This window comes from Chiloscyllium plagiosum, chromosome 34, assembly GCF_004010195.1.
Source record: "Chiloscyllium plagiosum isolate BGI_BamShark_2017 chromosome 34, ASM401019v2, whole genome shotgun sequence".
Lineage (NCBI taxonomy): Eukaryota > Metazoa > Chordata > Chondrichthyes > Orectolobiformes > Hemiscylliidae > Chiloscyllium > Chiloscyllium plagiosum.
In genome coordinates this window covers 28,269,158-28,269,644 of record NC_057743.1, presented here as the reverse complement: position 1 = coordinate 28,269,644, position 487 = coordinate 28,269,158, and the positions used below count along the sequence as shown (strand labels likewise).

The 487-nt window shown below is 43.7% G+C and overlaps 1 non-coding gene across 1 annotated transcript; it reads right to left on the bottom strand.

The window, feature by feature from the left end:
- Positions 1-72, bottom strand: trnae-cuc. The gene has a single exon. It is a non-coding gene; the product is annotated as a tRNA-Glu (tRNA).
- Between the last annotated feature and the right edge of the window lie 415 nt (positions 73-487).

Sequence of the window (487 nt, the reverse complement as noted above, 5' to 3'; positions counted from 1 at the left end):
TTCCCTGACTGGGAATCGAACCCGGGCTGCGGCGGTGAGAGCACCGAATCCTAACCACTAGACCACCAGGGAGATTTTTTATAAATAATTGCACAGCGCATTTAATAAGAATGGGCAGCCTGTACCTCTAAACATGGCTTCCCTGACTGGGAATCGAACCTTTTATAAATAATTGCACAGCGCATTTAATAAGAATGGGCAGCCTGTACCCCTAAACATTTAGATATGAGGTGCTGCATTTTGGAAAGACAAATCAGGGCAGGACTTATACACTTAATGATAAGGTCCTGGGGAGTGTTGCTGAACAAAGGGACCTTGCAGGTTCATAGTTCCTTGAAAGTGGAGTTGCAGGTAGACAAGATAGTGAAGAAGGAGTTTGGTATTCTTGGCTTTATTAGTCAGAGTATTGAGTATAAGAGTTGGGAGGTCATGTTGTGGCTGTCCAGGACATTGGTTAGGCCACTTTTGGATTACTGCATGTAATTTT